Below are 18,194 nucleotides of genomic sequence, written 5' to 3' on the forward strand. Positions count from 1 at the left end.
TCTAAAGTTTAACCATAAAGAGAGTTTTTCCAGTGAAAACATTGTTAGGAGTAAAGTTTTTAATATAGTGAGTGGATAATGGAGAGCTCCAGCGCCGCCAGCTAGCATCAAGACAGACGACAATGAAACTCCAGAGCCGTTTGACAAAATGATCCGATCTGTTGGTTACGGGTCAGATTATGTAACTTGGGCTACAGTAGGGAAATGCGACCCAAATTTAATTATTGTTCCCCAAAACCCACTTCCAATCTTTTCACTCAGAAATTTTGATATTAATCTAAAAAAATTCAAAAAGAAACATGGAAATTTCGGAGGTCGTTGCGTCAAAAATTTGTTAAAAAAACAAAACAAAAAAAAAAAAAACAGAAATGTCTGTTTGAAAAGATGTCAAAGACTTACGAGAAAATTATATTTAATTATAAGATCTCAGAAATTTTCTTGCGAAAACATGGAAATTAATGAATTTCAAATGTCAAAAATTTCCAGAATGTGAATTTGAAATCTCCACAGGGTTTTTTTTTTTTTTTGAGGAAATTTCCAAGATTAATCTGAAATTATACAAGTTTTTTTCTTGCAAATTTTCAACTTTTTGAAATGAGAAATTTCCAAATTTTTTCTATTCTAGAAAATGAGGGTTTTTTGTAGAAAAAAAATTCTAAAAGAAATTGAGGAAATTTATCTCCTTAAATGATTTATCATTTAAATGATTTATCATTTAAGGAGATGAGACCTTAAATATAGGATTTTTTTTCTTTTTTGCAAATTTTCAACTTTGTTCTCAGAAATTTCCATGTTTTTTTCTAGAAAATTACTGATATTAATCTCAAAACTTGAGGGGTTTTTTTTCTTCTTGGAAATTTCCGATTTTTCAAACTCTGAAATGTCAGAGTTTTTCCTGAACATTTCTGGGATTAATTTCAATGTATGATTATTTTTGATGGAAATTTACCCCATCTTTTTGTTTTCCGGTTACAGCGGCCCTAATATGCCATCATACGTTGCGGATCAAACGATTATGAAAAAGTGCTTGTGTTTGCTTCCATAAAAGCCGTGATGTGCTGCTGCTGCAGTCATTTTCTCTGATGATTTCATGAAGAGCAGCTGTAACCGACTGTGGGAAGTCGTGATAAATAATGAAGGCCTGTGTGCGCCGCTGCGGCGAGGCAGACAGCTCCAGATGTTGGAATAAAAGATAAGTAGGTCAGGTGTCTAGTTGATGCCCGATCAAACTGTGACATGACGAGGAAGATGAACTTTTGTCTAAACCATGAAGCAGATGGTCAGAATTTGCTCAGACCTGTAAAGCGAAGCTAAGTGGTGAGCGTTTGCAGTCCATTAAAGGTCAAGAGGCCAAGTGAACGACTGCAGGGCCATGTTGTATGATGAAGACCTTCACAGGCTTTCTAACGCAGTCTGAAATACCAAACATCAATCAGCGTTCACACCTGGCTCAGATATAAATCCCATGGATCATCAGCTGATCCCGCTGCTTAGCGACACACACCTTCAGACCGATCGTCAATCATCCCCGGATCATTAGACTGTGACTCTGGAAGCGCCGCCTTCGCTCAGACATTTTGGGAAACGTTTATGAATGCCTTATTAAATCGCTCCATGGTAACTGCAAACAGAATCATCTTCTAATGAAGGATTCAGTGATTTCATCAACCAAACAGAAAAAAAAATGATTTTAAAAAACAATAACTCAGCATGTGCTAAAATTTAAGCTGTTTTATTGTCACATTGCTAGATATTACACTTGAAATAAAACAAAACTAACTTACAAGTAATTTTTTAGCAAGATGTTTGCTTGTTTTAAATAAATAATGATTTAAACTGGCAGATTATTTCACTTATAACATGGGAAAATTTATTGTTGTAAGTGAAATAATCTGGCAGTTGAACTAGCATTTTTTGTATCAATATTAAGAAATTATTGACTTAAAACAAGCTCCTATATCTTTCTGAAAAGTTACTTGTAAGTTAGTTTTGTCTTATTTCAAGAGTATGAAGATATTTGCACTAGAAACTAAACAAAAATACCTGGTAATATTTTGTTCTTGCAAAGAAAAACAAAGTAAGTTTAAAAATCACTGAACATCTGCCAGTTAAAACTGCAGTGAAAGGTGAGTATTCACTCAAATGCACGCCACACTTTTCAGGTTTTTATTTGCAAAAAAAAGTGAAATATTTGTGCTGTCCAGCTGACCTTCTGTGATCCACAGAGAGACTGAAACTCAGCGCTGCATTACTTGGATAAATTTAATTTCCCATGAGGGAGAGCCAGAAACGTGGAACAATGAGGTAAAGACGAGGTTTATAGTGGCAGAAAAAAACTCTCAAAAACGGAGACACTTCCTGTAAAAATGCACCAACAGCCTCTGAAAGGCAGCTCCAGCGTCTTCATACGGGGATTTGTTGCTGCTGTTTTCTCATTCCTGCTCCCGGCTCTCCATCCAGCCTCTGTAATCCTAAGTATGCAGAGCCGCATCCACCGGGCCTTAATGACTGTTTCTGATGAACGCAGGGAACCTGTGACGAGGAATTCCTGAAAAGGATCCAATCTGAATCCATCACCGTCGCTCCCGGTGGCCCTGTTGTTTAGAGGGAAGCGTCTCTGCTGATGATGGATGCCGTTATTTTCCGCTTGCTGGGTGGATTGTAAACAGTGACGAATGGTGAGGGCTAATGCGTGGCGTATTGTCGGAGGCAAATCATTTACCTTGCTTTCACAATCCGTTAGAGGGGAGAAGTTGGGAATGTAAAGCTGAACAAAGACGTTACACTGCAAAAACACAAAGTCTTACCAAGTAATTTTAGTCTAGTTTCTAGCACAAATGTCTTGAATTCAGAGATGAACCGATCCGATATCAATATCTGTATCGGTCCTGATATTGACAGTCTAATTCTATGTTTTATTATTTGTTTTACATTATAAATTCTTTCCATTTGTAAGGTTTGTTACAGTTTGATTTTGTCCATTTCAGTTCAGTCCGTAACAATAAAGCAATTAATTGATTAATTGAATGATAAGTTAAAACAAATTCAATCGTTTCTATCTGTCTGATTTATCAATTTTCTTTTCCCAATCAAAACCTGGATGATAAAACTCTTCAGTCTGGTGTTTTGGTCTCAACTTGCCTTTTCCATGCAGGACAGTTTCATTTATAATTCATTTTATTAGTTTTTTCTGATGTTTTGTTTATTTATTCTGGATATTTAAAATATCGTCCAGTTCCAGTGTCAATACAATTATTCCATAAAAAACTGGAAAACTGCAAAAAAAAAATTCTTAACCAAAGTTATTAAAAAGCAGCTGAATGGTTGAATAGTTGGGAGCAAAGTTACATGCAGATATGACTGAAACGATTAATCGTCAACTAATTTAGTAATCGATTAATCGTTAACAGACAGAAAAAACAACAGCAGTAGTTAAGCCAAAACTCTAGAAAAATATACATTTTGCATTTACAGGATTTGAACCATGTGAAGCTAAAACTGTCACCTTATGGGTAGAACAGATTTACAAACAAAGAAGGGATTTTTATTTTAAATACAAAATGTCTGTATTTTTGGTAGAGTTTTGGCTTAACTACTGCTTTCAATATGTTGGTCTTTCAAAAGATTGCCTTTTTTTGAGTCTGTGTATCCAGTTAACAATTAATCAGTAGCTAAATTAGTTGACGATTACGTCAACAATCAATTAATCGCGATTAATCTGATTAAACAGTAATATGTTTTTCAATTTCTGAAGTCAAAATCTTGTTTTCTTCTACCAGAGTGAGTCTGAATCTTCCTCAGAAACACGGGTGGATCAGATGCCAGGACATGTTCACCTCAGCGGGAGAAGTTTAAAGCATTTACATTTTGCATTTAAGATAAAAACACTTTTGTCTGTAAATACGTTTCACCCAAATCTCCTTGCAAAGCAGTTAAAGCTTCACCTGGTTCAGATTTACTAAGCGAGTGCTACATGATCGCATTATTGGCAATAAAGTTATTTAAATACAGAATTTAATCATTTGTTTATTAGCAAACTTTAAGGTATTTCTCACATTGTTTTTAAAAAGGCCAATTTTTAATCCGATTAATTGATTAATCGTCAGAATAATCGATCCTCCACCTCTCTAGCAGACAGCACACACTGACAGTTGACGTTGTGACAAGGTAAAATATGAAAATTTTCAACAAGCATGAGTTGTTCTGCAAAGCTAAGAGTCAACACTGTAAATATTGACTTTCTCATATAACATCCGTCATGATGACTTTTCTGTAGTCATTCTGACTGGCTGTCTGCTGCACATGCACCGACTCAGGGTTTCCTGTCACTTCCTGTTTTGGTCTGCTGGGTTTGAGCGAGACTAAACAACTTCCTTCTCTCAGCCTTATCTTCACACAGAGCGAAACTCACAGCACAGATAAGGATTGTGAAATTATTAAACATAGCGGAGGGAAAGTACGAGTCTTTTATGCTCTCGTAAGCTCAAAACAACCATAAAAACACGCGAGCAACAACTTAGATAAGAGAAACTTAAGACGCTGTGAAATAACCAAGAAATGTCCAAACCTTTCCTGACCCACTAGGGAAGAAAATGGATGGATGTTCAAACCTTTAACTAAAACAGGAAAAAAGATAAACACTCCAGGGAGAAATGGGACTAAATCTCGGTAGAGAGGAAACAAACTCAATCAATATGCTAAAAACTCTTGACAGAAATCACCCAAGAAACCGTAAAGGCCGTTTTCTCCCAACAGATGGGAACCAATTAGCCACCTGACTCCCAGAAAACACTTGGGCAGCCGTGTGGAGCCGAGATGCAAATGAATCACCAGAGGAAGGTGGAAGTGGACCTGCCAGCATCCTGGGAGAGGAGAAATTAATGAAGGAGACTGAGGAGGAGGACAAGGAGGAAGACTTCTGTAAAACAGGGACGAAATAAATCAGGAAATGATGTATGGCGAGCAAGGAGGAGCGAACTGAAGACCCAGAAAGGTTAATGCAACAAGCAGCAGAGGGCAGAAACTAAATCCTGACAAATTCAACTGGAAATCAGACATAAAAAAACCTTCCTGCAGCTTTTGTTCACACAGAAACACAGTTTTAACTAAAAATGCACTCAAATGGTGTAGAAGGTCCACCACGCCAAGTGGTGGCGCTGTAGCACTTCCAGACAACAACGATGTAGTGGTAATTTAAAATGACATGGTGGCTAAAACAAATACAAAATAAAGAATTAATGAGTCAGGTTGTGTTTCATACGATGGCGTATTAGGGCCAATCAATCAATCAATCAATCAATCAATCAATCAAGTGTATTTGTGTAGCACATTTCAGCAACAAGGCAGTTCAAAATGCATTAAATCATAAAAACACGAAAATACAAAGTCAAATAAACACAGCACACAGTCAACAGTGACAAAAACAGGAAGCAATAATTTTTAGATTGTCAGAAATTTTCCAGAAACAATTTGGAAATCACTGAGCTCTAAAAGTAAATAAATAAATAAAAAAAATAACTAAAAATATTTTGAAACTCAGAAAATCTCCAAAAGTTGAAAATGTTTTCTTTACGAGCTCAAATTTTTTTTTTTTTCTACAACTTTTCTGAGATTTTTTTCCTCAAAAATGTTAAACTTTTGGATCTTAGAAATTTTCACTCTTTGCTAGAAAATTTCTAAGATTAATCTCAACATTTCTGAGTTTTTTAAATGGAAATTTACTCCTGATTTTTATCTACAATGGCAATTAATACGTATAATTTCTGGTCTTCCAAGACGCCACATCCGTGTGGACGGACAGCCTGAGCATTAAATAAAAACTTTTGCTGACATGCCTGTTGTCATTTCTGCGTGGATTGTACTGATGCATCCCGTTTCGTTAGCATTACAGGCTAACCATTTTCATAACGTTACATTAAACTTCAAATGGATTGTAAATAGGCTTAAAATAAAATAAATAAACAATAAAAGAGCTGCAGCTGACGATTATTTTGGTAATTGATTATTCTAATTGTTAATCAATTAATCGTCACAGTAATCGATGAATCAGAGTAAAAAATTGCATCATTCTGCTTATTTTTTATTCATCCTGTTAAATGTGAACAGATTCACATACAAAGAAAGAACTTTTATTTTATTTACAAAAAGTATTTGTACATTTTTGGCTTACCTGCTGCTCTGAATGTGTTGTTTGTTTAATAAATAACCTTATTTGAGTCTGAACACCTTGGTTAACTATTAATCGTTTGCTAAATTAGTTGACGATTATTTGAATAATCGATTAATCACAATTAATCTCATTAAACAGTAATATATTTTTCAGTGTAATACAATTTCAGAAGCTAAAATCTTGTTTTTTTCTACCACAGTAAAACTGAATCTTCCTCATTATCCAACAGAGACAGAAAACAAACAAAAACAGAAACACAGGTGGGTAAGATGCCAAGACAGGTTAACCTTAGATTTAAAGCAGCAAATGCATCTTCAGCTCGGCTCCTTAATAAAATTTAAAAGCAATGTTTGTCTTTACATCCTCTGGCTCCTCACACAAGTCAGGCAGCAGTGAGATAAAGCAAATACCTTTAAGTGTGGGCGATATTAAGAGACATATTCCTCCTGAGGGTTCAGAATCCCGTAGATCTGCATAATCAGGAGCGTTTCGGAGACCGACGTGAAAATAAAGGAAGAGCCTGGATGAGGTTTGCAAAAATCTACATCCAAATCTACTGCAAGTTGCTTGTGTTTTCTAGCAGAATCATGATGTTAAGGAAAATTAGGAAGTTCATTTGGAAACAAAGACTCTGTGTAATAGCAGATTTCTCCTATAGATTATTGATCACCGATAACAGAGTACTGAAGCAGGTAAATGGTGTTGATGTGAAGTGGAATCCATTAGGTCCAACTGAGAGCAACAAAGAGCAAAAAACTTTAAAAGTAAATTCAGTACAACAGCTTCTTTATCAGCCTGATGTTGGAGCTCAAATGTTGCATTTCTTTACAAAAACACCTTATGACTAACAATTAATCAATTATTCTGACGATTAATCAATTAATCAGACAAAAATGGGCACATTCTGCTGGTTTTCAATTAAACAACAATTTTTTATGAGGTATTAGACATAAATTAAAAGATGCAACTAAATAAGTAAATCAATTATTTTTTAAGTAAGAAAAGAAACATTTTGTTGCAAAAATGCAGTAACACCATTCCTTCAGTGAATGCTTGATAGCAAATGATGCAGCTAAAAAATCCTCCTAAAATCAATATACGATACTGTTGAATATTTTTTTGATTAACTGATTAATAATTGGACAGCAAAAGGTGCTTAATAGGTGATTTTTTTTTTAACTGAATTTGAAAAATGTGAAGCTAAAACTACTTTTTAATGGGATTTTTTTCATCTTAAGTCCAAAATGTTAATATTTTTTGTACAGTTTTGGATTACTTACTGGTCTGAATGGGTTGTTCTTTCAGAAAAATTGCTTTTTAGGTTTGTAAAGTCCAGTTAACAATTAATGGATTACTAAATTAGTTGACAATTATTGATTAATCATGATTCATCGCTACAGACATTTTTAGATCCTTAAGACTTTTTCATACTTTTCACTGTAAACTACTAAATTTATTGTCTTATCACCACTTGTTCCGAGAAAAAACAAGGTAAAATTATTAAAATGACCTATTTAGTAACTAGAGTTCACAAGTTTGTAAATTAACCTCAGTCACAATGCAGATGAAATTCTGACTGAAGACTTGCCATAGCAAACACATAAAAGAACGTCCTCTGCTCAGACGAGACCAGAATGAAAATTTGCAGGCTGCATATAAAACTAAAGCAGCCACTTTATTATACACTAAACCCACATGGAGGTAAGAGAAAATATCCTGTAAGAATATTTTTTTCCACCTGGTAGCCAAGCAGACTCAGTTTGATTTGGGACCCAAGTTGTAACATTTGTTACATTTTCAGAAGCTGCAGTTTGTTTTCTCACTGCACTGAGTCAAATCAAAAACACCCTTTGAAAAACCTGTTCCCCTCCTCGCCTGTGGGGGCGCTGCACCAAGAACCGCTGAAGGAAACATGAAAACCTCTGAAGAAGACACTGAGCACAATTTCCTTCTTAAAATGCAAACAAAAATGGAGTAGAGCTAGATTTTAGTGGTTGGAGGATTTCTCCTTTTGTGTTTGGTAAAAAACCACAAGCCATTTCCTGTATTTACCCAGAATGCCCTGCACTGTAGTCCACTTCCTGCTTTTGAAGCAGCTGCCAGTCCGGGTGGCGTTCACAAATGCATTCAAACCACATCGGAGCTCACTACAACCAAACCGAGACCTAGAGTTGTAGGCTGACCAGAGTTCACAGCTCCACAAACAGACTGGAGTTCAGTTAAAGTAAACTAAACCAGCCTCGTATGAATCAACCTTAAGGCTGCAGAAGACTTGAAATTGGGGTGGAGGTTCACCTTCCAGCAACACACCCACCCTAAACATGCAACCAGAGATACAACAGATGGTTCATATCAAATTATATTCATCTGTTAGATGTCCTAGTCAAAGTCTAAACTAAAATTCAATAGGGGAATCTGTAACAATACTTAGAAAGTCTTGTTGAAGATGCTCTCCAACTAACCTGATTAAATTTGAACTATTTTGCAGAAAAAAATAGCTTTAGCTTCAAATTCTGTGGTTGTGCAAAGCTTGAAATTTGAGACAAAATTATGAAAATAGGAATAAAAGGCTAAGAGGTAAGTATAACATTCCCACTGCTGAAGGGATAAAGAGACATTGGTAGGAAATCAAAAGCTAAATTCTTTATCTGGATTGAACAAATACATAAAATGCCAACTAGAACTAATTATTCTGCCATATTGTGGCGCCCCCTCTAGCATGGCGCCCTTATTCGTCGCATATAGCGCATCCGCACTTTTTGCGCCACTGACCTGAATCTTCAAACAGCACATCTTGTCCAAACAACCGAGCAACTGCTCCATCTGATAGAGAGCAACCTGCTGACTGTCGCCTCCACAGAGGGACACAAAGAAAACCCAGGGAAGAGGGAAAGTGCTCACCAAGCAGTAAAGGTTTACAGCTTGTAGAACAAGGACCGAAATGGGCTCAAACTCATCAGAACACACTAATCCTGCAGCCTATTACTCTGACTGAGAATTAAAGTGTCTTAAATATTGGATGGAGTCCGGCAGCTGTTAAAGGGGCCAAAGAGATATCAGGAAGAAGATCCAGAAACCAAGATATGAGCAGATTTCACATTAAATAAGCTTTTATATCTTAAGATAAGCATCGCAGATATTCCCTGTGGCATAAACGTATAAGAAATAACCAATCTAAATCAATTTTACAACAAAAAGCTGATTGTCTTAAAAGGGGAAGGCGTCTGCAAAGTGGCGGAAGAGAGATGAAGCTTATCAAAGCCACAATCAGGGTGGAAACATGGTCAGAGGACCTGAGGTTATGAGGAGCCTGAAAGCAGCGAAACAAAGAGATTAAAACTGCGTCCCAATGCATCTTAATATCTGGAGTGTAACCACCGCGCTGCGTGGCAGCAAATAAACAGGATGCACATGCAAAAGTCTGCAGACAAAACCACTAAATGTCACGTTGGGTGCAAAACGACGCAGAGACAACTTGTTTGTTGAGATTCCGGATAAAATGTGAACACATGAGCACTCACCGTCCTCTGGTCCGTCCAGCCGGCCGTGTGTCGGGGCTCCGCTCCGGGTTGGGAACCAGTTGGTGCGCGTTTGGGCTTGTTTAGTGGGCGGCGTGGCTCCTCACCAGTGTTTTCCACCCACAAGGAGAGGATAGGGGAGAAAAAATCACAACAACACAGCAGAGAGCCCTCCCACTGCTTCCACTCCTCCTGTTTGTGCCGCCGGGTTTAATGCGCTAAAACGCGTCTGCGGACGGAGACAGGAAGCGGGCGGAGCTGAGAGCGGCTCCGGCGGGCAGCCTGGACCCCTGCTGCACCGCTGCGCTCCGGAGGCTGGCAGGCTGGATGGAAAAGGAAGAAATGTCCATGGGGCGTTGAGGAACTGCATGCTTCAGAGCGGGTCTCGCTGCTCAAATTTAAGGTTTCCATCTGAAAACAGCCGTGAATAATGACCTAGTTTCAGCTCTGATTCAGGTGCATCCAAATCAAAAAGGTAGCTCACCCCAAAACCGGACCCTTATATATGTCTGTTAAACACTGAAATATTTTCTTCTTTTAAGTTGTAGATAAAAACAAGTGAATTTAAAGGTTCAGTATTATTTAAAATCGATTTTTTAAAAATTATTATTTTTATTTATTTATTTATTTTTTAGATTTACATAATTTTCTAATGCTATTCCCTCACCAACAACATTCCTGGAGAGCTGATTTGATTATTTCATGCATGTTTCAGAAATCCTTTAATCTCCTTGGCAACCATTCAGCTAGATGGGCCAAGCCCCGTCTTCAAGACGAAGCTCCTCCCCCACTCAGCTCCTTCAGACTAGCCAGCAGCAATTAGCAAACACCTTATAATGAACTGCTGAGCTCATTATAAGGAGCTGCTGCTCAGTGGAGGAGACATGTTGGGATGACTTCCTGAAGGCGGAGCTTCAGAAAGAGCAGGAGCTTCTTAAAGAGACAGAGGCCCAATTTCAAGGTGTTAAATTACAGTCATAATTGATGTAATGTAGTTTGTTAAAAAACGTAAAAATACGTTCCTCTGGCTGATTACAATCTCTTCAGTGCAAAGGTGTAAATGCTTTATTCATAACCTGTTAGTGTAAGAAAATAATATATTTTAAGCAAAACTGAGGTAGTGTTTACCTCAACAGTAAAGTGACAAACAGCAGGTGTGATAATTCAAATACTAGAACCAGGAGTCAGAAACACTAACAAAGAATGAAACTTAAAAAAATCAAACAGATTAAATTATAAGTAAAGCTTAAAAAACATCTCAGTTCTGTTTAATAGTTTATTTCCTGTAATGTTGCAGCATAAGAAGCTAAATTATCTTTTTGTTTTATTGGCAAATCTAATTTAATTTGAAATATTAAAAGTTTCTGTAATGCATTTTCACTCCGTTGCTCTTTAAATTAACTTTTAATATCAAAAAGAATAAGTCTTGGTATGAAAATTATTATAATTGTGAAATCCCTCCAAGGAGATTAAGACTATAACAGTCGGCGTTGTGTTGCTCTGAGTGTTCCTGCAGGAGGTTTGGATTTGCTCCATTTCACCACCATCACATTAAACAATAGAATTACATGTTGTGATTGAAAAGTAATTAAAAACAGAAGCAATTATGCTTAATAAGAAACCAGCAACAACACATGCAGGGACTGGTGAGTAAAAATCGATGTGCTTTAATGTTTTAGAGGCTACCTGAGTTCACCGACTATATCGCAGCAACGTAAGCACTCTTTGAAATATTAGCTTTAATTAAGGAGGATAATGGATTTAAATTTCTCATGCATCAAGCTTCAAATATGGCATCCCTTCCCAGGAGTCGATAAATGTCTGATATTGCTTCAGGCTGCAGGACACTTTGGGAAATCTTCTCCAAGAGTGAGTTAATGAAAATAGATAAGCCTCTGAAATGCTAATGTTGACTTTTGGTGCCTAAATGCGGCGGCAGCTCTGGGGAACCTGCTTCAGAGAACGTCACGCTGTTTGTTAGAAAGATTTATCGCCTCCACCTCACAGACATGTTTTTTCTGAATCATTCAGAGACAAATTGATTTACAGGAACCAACAAGTTGATTCTTGGGGTCATTTTCAAGTTTCTCTCTGTCCTTATTTATCAATTTTTTTTTATTTATCCTGCAAAAAAAAATTACCGTGATCAAACCCTACATGTACGGAAACGGATTAGTGCTACTTAAAAAAATCTGACATTTTTTTCCTCAGAATTCTGACATTTTATACAAATTCCTGCTTTTTTCAGAATTCTGACTTTTTCTCAAAATTTAAATTTTTCCAGAATTATGACATTTTTATTCAGAATTTGGACTTTAATCTCAGAATTCTGACTTTTTATCTCAGAAATCAGTTTTTTTCTCAGAATTTTGACATTTTTTCAGGATTCTGACTAACCTCGATTTTTGACTTCTTCTGGAATTTTGACTGTTTCAGAATTCTGAAATTTTTTTCTCAAAATTCTGTTTGACTTTTGACTTAATCGCTGCATTCTGACTTTTTTCCCTCTGAATTCTGATTATTTTTCAGAATTTGGAGTTTAATATCAGAATATTTTTTTCTGACGTTTTTTCAGAATTCTAACAAAACTCAATTTTGACTCTTTTTTTTAGAATTTTTACTTTTTCTAAATTCTAACTTTGTTCTCAGAATTCTTAAATTTTTCGGAATACAGATTTCAATCTCAGAATTTAGATGTTTTTTCTCAGAAACAGAATTGTTTACGTTGTTTATGCCCCATAAAGCTAATCTAGTTTTCAGACAACAAATTTACCAAATAAATTTGGGACAGGATAAAGTGCAGGTTTACAAATCATACAAGAAATAAGAAACTTGATTATTTTCATACAAACAACATAATTGACATACACCTCTGAATGTTTGGTTATTGATTTGAATTTTGACATAGATTCACTCAGAGTTAGGATTCTGAGTTTAAAGTCGGAATTTAATGTAATCTGTTTTTCTTGTTGGCCCTAATCTTCTTCCGTATCCACGTGTGGCCGCGCTGCTGGCAATTAATTAAGGAGGGAACATGCAGAGCCTGTCAGTCATCAGCACAGCATGTCAATGATCTGACCATCAACGACTTAATTGGCGTTTGGAGGACAGACTGCTTCTCCCCGATCACTGAAGGCTGAATCAGCAGACAGAATACAAACTTCTGACTTCATGTCTCAGTCAGTGACTGTTAAAGTTCATCTGATGATTATTTTTTATCCAATCTGTGTTCTTGTGGTGACAGGAAGTTTTAGCTTAAATAACTGAAATAAGTGGCTTAACTAATGGAGACTTGTCAGGGGATAAAGGAAGTAATTCTCGAGTGAAAGTTTTTTTTAGCGTTGTCGCAGGTTTTAGGTCATTTTTTTTATAACACCACCAATCAGAGGGCAACACCGGTCAGAACTTTTCATTTCTTAAATGAATCCACAGTTAGCTGTACCAATAGATTTATACAGATAGTAAAAATACTGTTGGCTGTTGAGTTTTTCTAAATTTAAATAAATTATTGTGCCAAGGCTGTTATGTGTGAACTCTGGTCCACCTACAAGCCTCAGTCTCGGTTCAGTTGAAGCAAACTCTGGTGCAATTCAACTACATATGTGAACGCCAAGCAGACTGAAGAATGCTCCAAAAGCAGGAAGTGGGCTACAGTGAAAGGAATTCTGGGTAAATACAACCAAAACAAACACCAGCCTAGCGCTAGTGAGAGAAATGGTTCATGGTGTTTTGATAAAGAGAAATCCTACAACCACTAAAGTCTGACGCCACTCCATTGTTTTCACATTTTGTGAAGACGGAAGCTGCTCTCAGTGTCTTCTTCAGAGTTTTTTGTGTCGTTTCCTTCAGTGGTTCTTGGTGCAGTGCCCCCACAGGCGAGGAGGGGAACAGGTTTCTGAAAAGTAAAATGTAACCAATGTTTAAATTCTGTCCTGGTTCAAATTGAATCCACCGGACTATCATGTGGGAAAACAGCCGTAGATGCTCATTCACATCCTCCAAACGAGCCAAACTTTCAACTAGAGTTTAATTAAAGCGAATCAAAGAGGGCCGGTGTTAATGCACCCTGCATCTAGTCAGTTTCCTCTCTTTCTTTGCTCGTTTAACTGAGTGATCACAACACATTTTCTTTGCACAGATCTCAGAAATCAGGTCAGCCTCAGTAGAAATGGGATGAGGGCTGAGATCAAAGCTGGCACACTTCTGCAGCTCTCCTCTTCCCCGACTTTTACATCATGAAGCATCAGCCACCTGCTACCGTTTCAGGTGAAACAAAGCCACTGAATGAGGCTGAAGTGGGAGTTTCTCCTCGACACAGTTTGAGTTATCAGAGACGGAGCGTGCCTGCTAATTACATTCACAAGTCGGCTTCAGAAGCTTCAAAGGCCGCTCCTCCTCCTCCATAAACTTCAAATTGCCTATTGTGCTTTCAGCTCGACGATCCGACTGATTCGCTGTGACAATTTCCAGACTAGTGAGCTTTTGGTTGGTTTTCCTCCCGCCTTCCTTATTCCTTCTTGTTATGTAAAGTGCGTGTCAAGTGTTAGTCTCATGTACGTCAAGTGGAAAGTGTGAGTGTGCACGACTCGTTCCCAAGACAACTTCAGGAGAAAGAAAAGTTGCTGTTACTTTTCATTCAGGGAAGTTTGTTTAAAGCTTTTCCCCCTTTTTCAGAGGCGGTGAGTCATCTTCTCGTTTCTTTCAGTTGAAAACTGGGAAGGCAAAATCATGTGGGAGGATCCGTTTTATTCTCAGAGAAAGGATGTCAACGATTCAGCAATAATTCAGACCGACTGTAAAATAGATAATAGGAGCTGCAATTTCTTGATTCATTAATCTTTGAATGTGATTATTTTCTGTTTGAGGGGACAACTCAAGTTATTTCTGGATGGTTAAATAAATCATTTGTATCCAAGCATTTATCACTCAAAGTTGGATTTTTTGTGGTATTTCTCTTTTTAAAATTGCACACAGCATAAATTATACATAACTAAAGCTTGTGTATAATTTATACACAAGCTGTACTTGTGCATAAAGTACAAAGTGATATATACACAAAAAGTACTGGTGTACTTTATGCACAAGCTCAATGTTATGCGTTATCTTTTAGAAATTCATGTTGAGTAAATAAAGATGAGAATATTTAAAATTATACAGCGAGAAAGAAATGTGTTTGTTTTTTTATTAAGTGGAAGAAAATATCTGGTTTCAACTGTAAATAAAGTTTTCCAAATTATTTCTACGACAGAGTATAACAGCCATCACTGACGCAAAAATTAGACATATATTTACATTTAAAAAATCAGAATTTTTTCTAGAAAAAATACAAAAGTTGAAAATTTGCTGGGGGAAAAAAAAACATATTTTCAAGCTCTGAAAATTTCCAAAAAGTCAGAAATGTTTGAATTTTTAAATTTCTATTCTTTTTCTACAAAGAATATCAGAGGTTTTTTTTTTCTAAATTTCAGAAAGTTTGAGGTTTATCTCAGAAATTTTTTAGACGAAACTTGCAAATTTCCAGGACTGAAAATTAAAAAAAATCACATTTCAAGTTCAGAAATGTCCAAGTTTTTCTAGTAAACGTCTGAGATCAATTTCAGAGTTTCTTTTTTTAGCAAATGTTTTAACTTTTCAAGCTCAGAAAATTTGTTGTGTTTTTTTTTTGTTGTTGTTGAAAATTCTGAGATTAATCTTTAAAAAAAAAATTCTAGCAAATTTTTGACTTTTCAAACTCAGAAATTTTCCATTTTTTTAATTCTGAGATTAATCTAAAATATTATTTTTTCTATAAAATTGTTGACTTTTCAATCAGTTTGATTTCTTATTTTTACTAGAAAATTTCTGAGAGTAATCTAAGTATTTATGTTTTTGGCAGACTTTTACTACATTCCTTTCTTTCTATCTACAAATTCCCCAGTAAGTTGTTGTAGATTTCACAGGATGTCGTTAGATCCTCCGGTTCTCTGCCGCTCTTCATCTTCCAAATGATGCTCGGCTTTTTAAATAGTCTCATTATATTCAGGTCCGAACCGCAGCAGAAATGAAATGGCACAGAGGAATAAGGTTGTGTTTATAAACCGGGTCGAGTTTTTCTTTCACAGTCGCTGTGGATAATTTCCTGGCCCACTGGTTTCACATCATGACCTCTTGTTTGGTGACCTTATCATGTGTTCTCACAGTTTTATAGAAACAGGGGATCATTGCTGCTGCTACCTGGAAATTACATGACATGAACTCACACAAACCACCATGCAAAAGTATTCACACTATTTGACCCTTTTTCACATTTTGTCACGGGAAAATCAAACTTCAACACATTTCATTAGGATTTTATGTTATATCTGAACACAATCTAGTAAAAAAAATTGTGAAAATTAACAGTAATTTGAATATTTTCAATAAATATAATATTTTTTAATAAAATCCACTTATTTAACAAATGGAGTCTGGCTTGTTTAATTCAACTTAAGTATTTCTGGCAGCAGTCAATCTTGCAACCAATCTGAAAATCCCTCTGACTGAAGACTGTCATGATTTTCTAGCATCTCAAAATGAAGCCAACAGAAAGAATATTTCTCATCAACATGGATGACACCATCAGTTGCTAGCTACTGCTGCTAATCCAGCTCCTTTGCTTTTGCCACTCCTCTTTAGATCTCTGTCTGGCTGAATGGTTAGAAAGATGCTGGAGTAGGGGATACGAGCCTTTATGATGGATGGAAGAGATGCTTCAAACTTCCTCCTTCTCTCTTCTCCTCAACTCCTCTAGGATTTGAGGGTCAAAGTTCGGCTTTTGAGGCGATAATTAACTGCTCCCGGTCGTAAATGCAACACCTTGTTACCACGGTAACACATCATAATCACTGTCCAAATGAAAACTCTGCAAAAACAAACTCTCGCCAAGTATTTTTGATGTAGCTTCTAGTTTCTAGACTTCAATTAAGTTTTCGGCAAGATACAGGAGCTTATTTTAAATCAATAACTTCTTAAAATTGATGGAGAAACTATTGGTTCTACTGGCAGATTATTTCACGTATAACAAGACATTTTTCCCATGTTAGGAGTGAAATAACCTGACAGTGGAATTAAAACTTTTTCCATCAATTTTAAGGACTTAGCTTAAAAAAGCTCTTGTATCTTGCTGAAAACTTACTTGAAAGTTTACTTTGTCCTATTCCAAGTATAATATGACATTTGCACTAGAAGCCTTGGTAAGATTTTTTTGTTTTTGCAGTGAACAAAGTGAGAGCAGAAATCTTTCCAGCTGGACAAACTACCAAAAATTATGATAAAAAGTCAAATCAGAACTAAAGTACGAGAGCTGCTCCATCATGTTGCTACTATGAACTTGTGTTGTTTCAATGCAGCTGATAAAATGTTAACTCAACTAAATGTTTTATTTTGGTGAAATCAGCCATTTTTACTTTGGCTCTGATAAGAAGTTCAGAGGTAAAAATCTAAAAACAAAAAACTCCAGACTTATTTATTTCCCTCTGGAGGCTCAGCTTTCCTGCTAAGCTGATAGAAAACTCATCTGTTAAATTTGTGTAACCAGTAAAACTCTGTGAGTGTCTCATCTGCGGGATCCGTTTCGTCCCGGCAGACCCGCCGCCATAATGACGACGCTTTGATTGCAAACATTTGTCTGGCACTTTCAGTGATTTATGGTGATCAGGACAGTGTGTGGAGAATGACCTTGTCCTCTTTGTTTCACCGTTCCTTCTGGGAACATTCATGCTGTGTTCTCCTATCAGGAACCAGGAGAGGCCAACAGGGCTTTTTTGTTACAACATGCATTTCCCACAGTTTGCATCAGCCTTAGAGCAAAGTGCTAACACAATGGAATATGTTGCTGAGTCTACTGAACACACTAACTAGCTTATTGTTCAAAGTGTTGCTGTTATCATCAGATTTATGGAAGATTAGAGATGAAAAGGTGACTTCCTTCTGCAAATTTAAGATGTATTTTAACACCAAGCTGGAAAAACATCAGAAAATAACCTTAAAGACACAACATATCTAAACTCTTTCAACAGACAGAAAGAGGATTTACTGATAAACATTTAAGATGGCTGCCTGGGCGTCCCAGAAAATTCATTCATTTATTCAGGCTAATAGAAGACTGACTTTGTAACTGTCTTTATGTGTCTCTGAAGGTTCAGGTCTGAGTCCGTTATTTCAGCCTGATCTCCAGTTTCCAGCTGAAATAACTCCAGATTGTTCCTCTTTAGGTTCAGTGAAACAATCTTAATCTTTCATCAATACTAAGGAATTATTCACTTAAAACAAGCTGAACTTTTACATATCACATATTTTGTTTTGTTTCTAGAAAAAATATTTTATTATACTTTGAAATAAGACAAAACTAACTTACAAGTAACTTTTCAGCAAGATACAGTAACTTTTTTTAGGTCAATGATTTCTTAAAATAATTTTCTTTAAAAATAAAAAGTACAATATTTTCTGGAAGATTATTTAGCTGAAAACATGGGAAATGTTTTGTTATA

General features: G+C 36.3%; 1 protein-coding gene across 1 annotated transcript in view; it reads right to left on the reverse strand.

Moving 5' to 3' along the window:
* The window catches only part of LOC103146930 (E3 ubiquitin-protein ligase RNF152-like), a 37,575-nt gene extending 27,421 nt beyond the window's left edge, over positions 1–10,154 (reverse strand). The window contains exon 1 of the mRNA XM_007565037.2: positions 9,691–10,154. The gene's annotated coding sequence lies outside the window, so the exon portion shown is untranslated. The remainder of the gene's footprint in view (positions 1–9,690) is intronic.
* Between the last annotated feature and the right edge of the window lie 8,040 nt (positions 10,155–18,194).

This window comes from Poecilia formosa, unplaced genomic scaffold, assembly GCF_000485575.1.
Source record: "Poecilia formosa unplaced genomic scaffold, Poecilia_formosa-5.1.2 Scaffold171, whole genome shotgun sequence".
Classification (NCBI taxonomy): Eukaryota; Metazoa; Chordata; class Actinopteri; order Cyprinodontiformes; family Poeciliidae; genus Poecilia; species Poecilia formosa.